The sequence below is a fragment of the Temnothorax americanus genome, unplaced genomic scaffold, assembly GCF_048541705.1.
Source record: "Temnothorax americanus isolate GAGA-0224 unplaced genomic scaffold, ASM4854170v1 Scaffold121, whole genome shotgun sequence".
Lineage (NCBI taxonomy): Eukaryota > Metazoa > Arthropoda > Insecta > Hymenoptera > Formicidae > Temnothorax > Temnothorax americanus.
The window spans coordinates 338,712-348,553 of record NW_027509255.1 but is presented as its reverse complement, the minus strand read 5'-3'; the positions used below and the strand labels follow the sequence as shown (position 1 = coordinate 348,553).

Below are 9,842 nucleotides of genomic sequence, written 5' to 3'. Positions count from 1 at the left end.
TTCTCGACAACCAGTACTCAATAAATATTATATTCTTTGTTATCTGACTGGGTATGAAATTAACGTATCACCTCGCCGAGTGCCGTGCCGCCCTTCATTAACCCCGCCCGTGATTAGGTCAAGCTAGCCGATTCCACGCACCTCCACACTTCGTTTTGCGTCTCGTTTAGGTTTTCGCGATTTCGTGGACGCGAAGGTACGCGTCTAACATTCGGAACATTTCGTGGAGTATCGGAGGTGCGAGGAAACCACTGGAGAGGCCAACCATCCCGCTCTCCTAAGTCCTTTTGATCCGGCTCACGTCCCGGTGCGGTCCGGGAGTGCAAAAAGTCGTGACAATATATATATATATATATATATATATATATATATATATATATATATATATATACTTACATATATTGTAATGAAATATTGTGCTAAATATGAATGCCAAAAAGTTAACATCGTTTGTTTATATTCTTTTAAAGTTTTTTTTAAGTCATATTATTGTTTACGTATTGTAATAATAAATAGGCATCTTTAATTATGTTATTTTTTGTGATATATGTAATAATTTGTTTGTGATATAGTATGTTACATATATAATATAATATTTATATGATAATATAGTATGTGACATAGTATGTGATAGAGTAATAAAATAAATATAAATATATTGTGACAAAGTTTATTTTTATTATCCTTTATTGATATAGTATCTTAACATACATTAAACGATTAATAATAGCTTACAAAAATTTTACATTTTATTATATACAAATATTTTACAACTATTATAAAAACAAGTAGAAACTTGCACATTGTTTCCTCGTAGTTTTTAATTGTGCAAGTAGAAACTTGCACATTGCTTCCTCATAGTTTCTAAGTGTGCAAGTTTTTATTTTATTCGAGGTATAATTATCGGTATTTATTTGTTTTGGCTTCCTCATAGAGGAAGCTTTGTTAGCAAAGGTTCTGATTTCACACTTAACTCTTTTGTACATATATATATATATATATATATATATATATATATGCAGATAGATAAATTTAATTTTAACTTACAATTTTTATATTCTTCCATTCTTCTTATATTATTATATTCTTCCGCTTCTCGTAAAAATATATTTTAAATCAATATAATCTTGTCATTTAAATGACATATGACATGTGAAACTCGCAACTTGTGATGCTTTCTACAGACTGAATTTCGAATCGATTAAAATTAAAATCGCGCAAAACAGCTGTGCTTATACAACATGCTTTTGACATGGTTACATGTTACTGCTAATATCGTATTGACATAATAAATTTTTATTTTAACGTATTTTACCATATTTCACTTTATTTCACTTTATTTTACCGACCGTGGAACGATCCTGTATCCGACATCGTTCGAAAGAGAAACGTTAATGTCTGCTATATAGTTACCCCCCCCTTTACCAATCATCGCCAAATTCAATACCAACCTTCCTTAAATGATACTTTATCGATAAAAAAAATCAGCCCGATATTATAAATATTTGAGATAGCGATTTATTTTTAGTTCTATTATATTTTCCAGTTTTTTCTACCCCTATTTCATATATAATTGGTTAAAATTTGGTTGATCAGATCAAGTTTTATAAAGCTTCTATGTATGTACGAATTCTTATGTTCGAAATTTCAAATGTGTGTAATACGAGATCTGATCAATCAAATTTTAATGAATTATATATGAAATAGGGGTAGAAAAAACTGGAAAATATAATAAAATTAAAAATAAATCGCTATCTCAAATATTGAGAAAGCGGCAGCGTAAAACACATTTTTCAAAAAAAGGAAAATCTGCATAAAATCTATACCGGTAGACCGATTTCAATAAAATTTGAGGAGGACATACTTTCTATGATACTCTATTTGTGTGCAAAAATTCAAACTGGTATCTAAAAAATTGTAGAAGTAGATGCGTGTACAAAAATCCGTACACACACACACACACACACACACACACACACACACACACACGCACACGCACACGCACACGCACACGCACACGCACACGCACACGCACACGCACACGCACACGCACACGCACACGCACACGCACACGCACACGCACACGCACACGCACACGCACACACATACTTCCGGACATTTTTTACTAATATGATTTTTCGACATTTTAGAACATTCTAAACCTATTTCCATCAAAATCTCGAAAAAAAAAATTTTCACCATTACAAAGCTTCCTCTATGAGAAAGCAAAAAACAATTAAAGTAATATAAATCGACCGTGACTGGCAATATATAACGTCTTTTCGATATGAACATTGAAAAACTGTGAGCCAACTTGGTTTTTCAATGTTCATATCGAAAAGACGTATATATATTGCCAGTCACGGTCAATTTAAATTACTTTAATTGTTATTCTATATACTGGCGAAAGAAGTTTATTATTCTGTTTATTATAAAAAATATGATTTTAATTCAATAAAATTTAAACTTGTTCTGCAGAATTAGTTCCATAACATTTCTAACATTTCTTAACATTTCATTTTCTTTTTTAAGTTTTTGCACAGTTCTTTTAATAGAAGAAACATCTGAAGACAAATAAATGTGTGTGTTTTCAGAATTTGACATGTCATTTTCCTCTATAGAACATCTTTTTTTAATTTCATTAATTGATAACAGAAGTGTAGTAAATGGGCAATTATAGTAATGATTTATCATACGCACTTGCTTCTTGGATAACTGTGCAGTATTTTCTATTGTATGATTGATTATTGGACAAGTTACATTTCTTATAGAGATACAGGGATGCTCGGATGTATTACCTGCTTGACAAATGTGATTATCAAGTCTTGTTTTAACGTAATGCACAGGAGTATTTTCTCTCTTCTGTGTCTTAGATTGCAAAAAACTATAAGAATGCTCTATATACTGTTGATTTAAATTCTCTGAATCCAATTTTGTTTTAACATTGCGCACATAAGTTCCTTTTTTCTTTCGCTTACTAGTTTGCGATTTGTTACAAAAATCGACAGAGGAACATTGACAAAACCGTGCTGGTATTGCACCTTTTTTTATTTCTTTCCGGCGACCCACTACCAATAAATCAGATTGGTCAAAGTGTACCTGAAAAAATAAAGAAACATTTTTAAAACTAATTTTATTTGAATAATCCTGTATAACATTCTTATGATGTACACTCACTTCACACAATCTAAGATTTTCCAAAGAACGTTTTGACGCGTTTTTGCCGAAAATAGCATCTGACCACATTCTTTTATGCTGCTCTTCTTTAGGAAATCGCATCAATGCATATCCTTCATCGGATTTATTGAAGCACCTTGGTGCGCAGCAAGTGTGCGGCATTGCAAATTATAAAATGCAAATCTACGATAAGAATATTATTGATGAAAAAATAAGTATCTCGCTAACTTAACCTATTTATTCAATTATAGATCGTCTTTACATTTTATTAATTCAAAATCTTTTTATAAGTTACTTAGACATGATAATTAACTTACCAACAATAGATGTTCATAAATATATATACATTAAACGTATGAAATTATTTCAATGTAACATATAAAACAGCAGGTTATCGTATAACAGGATTGACAGGTATATTATCACAGTGTACAAATGGTGTAACATGGAATGCACCATATGAACTTTTAGACGATTAAGACCCCAGCCAATCAGAGTCCAGAATGAGTTGGCGAGTCTCTCTTTATAGGGTCTCTAAGTAAGGCTCTATAAATGTGATTATTCTCGTCTGCCATTTTCCTTCCAACCATATGTGAAAACATAATTTTTCAAGGAATCTTCACGTAAACGTCAATACGCTTTTAGGAGTCGCAATTAATCTAAAAATTTAACTTAAATATTGAATCTGTTACACTCAAAATAAGTGTTAATTGATTCTTAATTGATTAGACATGTGTTCTTAAACGCGCGACAGTAGAATTCGTTTTATAAGTCGTATTTTTCGTAAATCAACACATCGTGTCTCCGTTTCGTTGCACGTATTTGGAGCAACAATTTCAAGAGCTGAAAATATGTTATTTAAATAATATTCATCGCAAAAAAATTGTCTTCATATTGCAGTTTTGCCATATTTTTTTATATTTGTGTTTTTAGATTAGGTTTTGGCTACTTGTAAAATGTCAACTGAGGACAATCAAAAAAAATCCAAAAGTGTCAACTGAGGATAATAAAAAAATCCAAGTACGTCGCATCCTGGGCCAAATGTAGAGGTAATTGCTGCATATAAATTTCCAATTTTTTTCTGTTTATTAATTTAATGTTCTATTTATCATATTTAATATACTTTCATTCATTTTTCAGGACCCTAAGCTTCAAGAGTACTACACAGATCAAAAAATTGAAAGCTTGTTGGCCGAAAATCTTTACTTAAAGAGTCAGCTGAAACGGTTACATCCTATTTTAAAAATGTTTTCTCATTATCCGAAAGTTGCTGAATACTTACAACAGTACAATGTCAAACAATTTATTTAGTATAAGAACATGTAAGTTGCTTTTCATTTACATAAAAACAGATAATTCTCACTTGTGACGTCATAACTCATTGCCAGTTGAATGCACGTTCCTTTTGCATACTGGCAAGTGAGATTCAATTGAGTTTTTATCCAAAATTGAGACCGTGTATTTTAATGAATCTAATAGACTCACATTAAAAGTGAGGCTATGAATCTCTATTGTTATGCGATAGTTTTGTCACCAAAATAAGCAGGTAAATACAAAATGACATATCTTATCTAAGTATAAAATACTCCCATAACTAAGTGACTTAGATCACTTGAGTGTAAATGGAAAGTAACTATACTTTGTAAAAACTGTATGAAATAAAATTTAAATGTTTTCAATGTTCATATCGGAAAGGCGTTATATATATTGCCAGTCAGGTCGATTTAAATTACTTTAATTGTTATTCTATATACTGGCGAAAGAAATTTATTATTCTAAAATAAAATTTAATTTTCTAAAAGATTGTTACTTCAAAAATGACACTACATAATAATAGTAATAATAATAATAATAATAATAATGTACATTGACTAATAAAAATTCACGCTTACAATATCTCTAGGAATTAGTTTTTAAAAACATTATTTTATTTCATAAAATACATATTTATAAAATATCAAGCAATTTCAAAGTTTATTTGTACACTTTTTGGTTAAGTTTTTTTTAAACTTGCAGACCCAAAAACGTTCTTCCGTTGTTTACTGTTCTCAGAAAAATTTTTGGTACAAAACGAACGAACAGTAAAAAAATGCTTAATAATTTTTTTTTAAATTACAGCACGTGGGAAAAATATTTGCAACATTTCTATGAATGCATTCGATGAGCCTTGAGTTTCCAATCCTCAAAATGAAATCCTTGTAGATTTTATAATAATGGTCAGAATGTAAAACTAAGTTGAATGTTTCAAAACAAGGTTCTTTCAAGCCACCCAAGTTCAATGCTCTCGTGTATAGTTTCGCCTTTTTTATAAATTCATTCTGTGGTAAATTGTGCCTCAACGAAAATGCAACACATTCTCCACAAATATGCTTTACAACTGCATTCGTGGTACTTCCAGCCAAATAGAATATATTCTTTGCATCGTATTCGCTGACAAAATCGGAAAAATAACTAAACGTAATAGTATGCACATCAAGCTCGACATGATTTATTGTTGAATCGTCACTTTCAGCCGCAATGTCAACGGACGCTTCTTTTAAGGTAGACTTGGCTGCGTAGCATCTGATTCTCCTTCTCCAAAGACGAACCGGCTACCACCTGTGCAGATTGAAGCGTCGGTCGCAAGTGTCCATTCTTTTCCTCCAAAGACGAACCGGCTACCACCTGTGCAGTCTGCTCACTATCAGATGACAGTAAACTTTTTGGAAAATAACTGGATACTTCCACTTCATTAGAAACATCATGGTTTGATGGGGCAGCATAATCCATGTTCTATAACATTTTGGACAATGTTACAGTTTTTTAAATAAAAATTAACAATTTCTATTAAAAGAACCACAAGGGTGTCGAATAATATTACCATTTCTGGAGTAATTGGAACTTCTGCTATTTTTGTGCATACGTGCCAGCAACTTTATTTCGTATCTTCTGAAAACCATTGATATGCTATCAAATATGTTGCATATATTCAAGAATTTATAATTAGAAGAGAAAAGAAGAAAGTTTGATGAAAAGCACAAAGCTCGATTCCAAAGTCGGTATAGCTCGAGATCTACGACTACCACATTCTGAACATTTGACAAAATTTGAAAATTAATTTACTTTGTATGGAGACTTCCTTGGAGGTGAATTAATCCTGCGAGGTGGATTAGGAACATGAAATAAAGTAGGAACCGCATTTGGCTTTAATTTTTTCCAACCGTCGACACGTCTACTTTTGAACTGTGAATCCTCAAAGTGTACCTCTGTAATAAGGAAAACAATTAATTTTCAATTTAATGAGGCACAAATAATGCTTTGCTTTTACAGCGTTGGACTTACTTCACAGACACAACCTGACTTGCTTGATATCCACTGTTCACGGCAAAGATTTAGATTTTGAAGCCACTTTTTTTCGTCGCTCCACATTTATTGGAATTCGAAAAAGTTGAAACCCTTTTTTGCTTCTATTACTGCAATTAATTGCAACGCAGCCAGTCATTTTGGAACCTGAGGATACGAGACCGAAAAGCGTATTGACGTTTACGAAAAGATTATGTTTTCACATATAGTTGAAAGAAAAATGGCGGATGAGAATACTAGAGCTCTAGAGAAACGCAAACTTGTTTGTAAAGTGGGAATCACAGACTTCTATATTGTTCCTACTTCTGATTGGTTGGTTACAGTTAGAGTTCTAAATAATCAAATAAATAAATCAAATAAATGATTATTTAGGATTCTAGTTACAGCCGGTCATGTTAGGCTCGTATTATACAACTGTTGACAGTGCTGACTAAAGTTTATAAATGCATATTATTATTTCTTATGACCACGGTAAGTAAAAATATCTTTTCTGTGTTGTTAAATAACTGCAGAGGATTTTACTGACCTTGTGAGTTGCTTATGTGCCCTGCACACATATATGCAGCCTAATCTTTTTATCCGTGTCGGATTCTCATTATAATTCGTTTGTTTGATCTATTTCAGATGAGGCACTGTTTAGTTAGTGGCTGTAATGTAATACTAAAATTTTGAAGAAGTTTATTACAATGCGACTGAAAATGTATGGATTGAAAGCAAGAACAAGTAGAAACTTGCTTATTAATTCCTCATAGTTTTTAAGTGTGCAAGTAGAAACTTGAACATTGCTTTCTCATAGTTGTTTTTAAGTGTGCAAGTAGAAACTTGCACATTGCTTCCTCATAATTTTTAAATGTGCAAGTAGAAACCTGCACATTGCTTTCTCATATTTTTTATTTGTGCAAGTAGAAACTTGCACATTGCTTCTTTATAGTTTTTAAGTGTGCAAGTAGAAACCTTCGCTCACAAAGCTTCCTTTATGAGAAAGCCAAAACAAATAAATACTAATAATTATACATAAAAAAATAAAAGCTTACTCATAGAGGAGCTTTGTGAGCGAAGGTTTCTACTTGCATACTTAAAAACTATAAAGAAGCAATGTGCAGGTTTCTACTTGCACACAAAAACTATGAGGAAGCATTGTGCAGGTTTCTACTTGCACACTTAAAAACTATAAGGAAGCAACGTGCGAGTTTCTGCTTGCACACTTAAAAACTATGAGGAAGCAATGTGCAAGTTTCTACTTGCACAATTAAAAACTATGAGGAAGCAATGTGCAAGTTTCTACTTGCACATTTAAAAACTATGAGGAAACATTGTGCAAGTTTCTACTTGCACACTTAAAAACTATGAGGAAGCAATGTGCAAGTTTCTACTTGCACACTTTTTTATTGTCCTAAAACATCATTTAAAAAAAAAAAACTAAAATTTAAAATAATAAAAGTTTCTATTTATTGGAAATATAATTAAGGACGACTTGAAATGTGGTGAGATGGGCAGGGAACACAACAATCTTGATCTTTATACACTCTGAATACTGTCTTTATTATATATAAGTATGTCACACTCTGTAACTTAAACCGTAACTAACACGTCTGAACACGGGTGATCGAGGCTCTTGTGAGCACCACTAATGCCCGCACGCACGCGTGGCGCGCCAAGTCGCGCCGCCAACCGGGAGCTGCCCTCTAGACAGAAGGGCAGGAACTTATTACTCGTTCAAAGTCTTCTCACAACACTATTTTATATATTTTCCTTTTCTTTTTATATATACTTTTAATAAACTTTTTTTAAAGTAGTTATTTTTTAATTAAATAGAGATTAAAGATTGTGATAAGCACTTAAGTTAACTTTCAATTTTTTAATTAAATAAAGATTAAAGATTGTGATAAGCACTTAAGTTAACTTTCAATTTTTTTATTAAATAAATATTAAAGATTGTAATAAGAGCACTCAAGGCAACTTTAACCCTTATAGACTATACCTCAAGTCTCAACCGCTTACGACTTTTTAAAGAATGATGTTTTTGGAAATTTAGTATTAATTATTGGCAACTTTTTCTAAATCTGTTATATTCTTCAGTATTTTCCACCTCTATTTCATATATTAAAAATTTGATTGATTAGACCAAACTTTATCAGGGTTCTATGTATGTACGAATTCTTCAAAATTTCAAACGTCTGTAATTACAGAACTAATTAACCAAATCTTAATTAATTATATATGAAATAAGGGTAGAAAAAACTGAAAAATATAATAGAATTAGAAATAAAACGCTATCTCAAATATTGAGATGGCTATAGCGTAAAACATACTTAAAAAAATAGATGCGTGTACACACACAAACACACATACCACACACACACACACACACACACTTCCAGAAATTTTCGACTAACATTTTAGAACATTCTAAACCTATTTCCATCAAAATCTCAAAAAAAAAATTTTTCACCATCACAAAGCTTTCTCTATGAGGAAGCAAAATTATGTATCTTTGATCGCGTATAAAAATGGATCTAATCAATGAAATTTTAAAGAATTATATATGAAATAGGGGTAGAAACTGAAAAATATAATAGAATTAGAAATAAATTGATATCTTAAATATTGAAAAAACCACAGCGTAAAACACGCTTTTCTAAAGAATAAAAATTTTTTTAAAATCCATACCGGTCGACGGATTTTAATAAAATTAGAGGAGGATATACTTTCTATGATACTCTATTTATGTGCAAAATTTCAACCCGGTATCTAAAAAGCGTGTCTTGATATGAGCCAACATACCCCATCCCTACATACGTTTTATTTCAGTTATTTTATTACAATAAAAATACTTCGGGATGTAACTTGTGACGTGACATTTGTCGCGTCCTCCGCCCAGACGGTAGCTCGGCCGAGGGGAAGGTCAGGGATGGCGCCTCGACTCGAGTCAAGGAAGGGCCACTCGCGCTAACTAACCTCTGTAGGGATGACAGGTGGTGCCGGAGCGTGGGATCACGACCTAATGTACCGACGTTAGTCGCGACGAGGGAAGAACGGGCGCTCGGAGGACGTACGGCGGAGGGGTCGAACCGACGGGCGGGCTACCGGGGCCTGCCGCTGGAAAAGCGCCAGGAATGTCTCGCACAGCGTAACACGGCCCCGCCGCACTACACGGGTGCACCACCGCGACTGCAGCGCGGGTGGGCGACCCGCACACTTCCCCCGACGGCGCCCCGAGGGCCGAGCAGCGCCGCCACGGCCTGGCCAGCCGGGCGGGAAACCGCGAGGGGCCCGCGCGCAACCAGCAGCCAAATCAAACGGGCCGCGGGAAAATGGCGGAA

At 33.3% G+C, this 9,842-nt stretch overlaps 3 long non-coding RNA genes across 9 annotated transcripts; 1 reads left to right on the top strand and 2 right to left on the bottom strand.

Annotated features, from left to right (window-relative positions):
- Positions 1–669: 669 nt before the first annotated feature.
- LOC143893573 (uncharacterized) lies at positions 670–3,317 on the bottom strand. The gene is made up of 2 exons (XR_013255853.1): positions 3,178–3,317; positions 670–3,099 (listed from the first exon to the last, which is right to left on the bottom strand). It is a non-coding gene; the product is annotated as an uncharacterized LOC143893573 (long non-coding RNA).
- A 427-nt stretch (positions 3,318–3,744) lies between these two features.
- On the top strand, positions 3,745–5,294 carry LOC143893574 (uncharacterized). The gene is made up of 2 exons (XR_013255854.1): positions 3,745–4,226; positions 4,318–5,294. It is a non-coding gene; the product is annotated as an uncharacterized LOC143893574 (long non-coding RNA).
- A 70-nt stretch (positions 5,295–5,364) lies between these two features.
- LOC143893572 (uncharacterized) lies at positions 5,365–9,696 on the bottom strand. 7 transcript variants are annotated; one of them, XR_013255849.1, is made up of 6 exons: positions 9,478–9,690; positions 7,046–7,179; positions 6,499–6,666; positions 6,280–6,422; positions 6,038–6,105; positions 5,365–5,949 (listed from the first exon to the last, which is right to left on the bottom strand). It is a non-coding gene; the product is annotated as an uncharacterized LOC143893572 (long non-coding RNA). The 7 variants fall into 7 exon arrangements; XR_013255847.1 differs by having other exon boundaries at positions 7,046–7,166; XR_013255852.1 differs by having other exon boundaries at positions 7,046–7,134; positions 9,478–9,689.
- Positions 9,697–9,842: the final 146 nt, after the last annotated feature.